Below are 523 nucleotides of genomic sequence, written 5' to 3' on the forward strand. Positions count from 1 at the left end.
CACTTCTTGATTTCGCGCAGAATGTTGGAAGAAAGACACGGAGACATTACTCCGGACAACATAGTTGGGATAATGATTTCCAGCGCAGAAAAGTGGGAAGCAGTTGCGAGATACGTGAAATTCGTACTCCGCTGCAAACGAGAGGACGGTTGTCTACTGAGGACACCCGAATGAAACGCCCACACAAAAGAGCAGCCCCAAGGCTCTAACAGCGCGCTCCTGCATCTGAAGACATGCAGAATTGCGGTGCCAGATGCGGGATTCTTGCGCGGGCGGTGGGAGTTTGGGTTTTAGTGGGTAGCCCAACACGCTTCGGTGGGAGTCCCACACTCGGGAAAGGTAGTATAGAGACTAGCGCCCCCGGCCAGTGCATAAAGCATTTCCCTCTCCTACGAAAAAAAAAAAAAAAAAAATATTAATCTTAATCTTAACTTAACCTTAACCTTATTCTTAATATAAATTTTTTTACCCTAGTCTTAATCATAATTTTAATTTTAATTTTAATTTTAATTTTAATTTTAAT

The sequence above is a fragment of the Rhagoletis pomonella genome, unplaced genomic scaffold (genome assembly GCF_013731165.1).
Source record: "Rhagoletis pomonella isolate Grant_MI unplaced genomic scaffold, Rhpom_1.0 Rhpom_scaffold_04771, whole genome shotgun sequence".
Taxonomy (NCBI): domain Eukaryota; kingdom Metazoa; phylum Arthropoda; class Insecta; order Diptera; family Tephritidae; genus Rhagoletis; species Rhagoletis pomonella.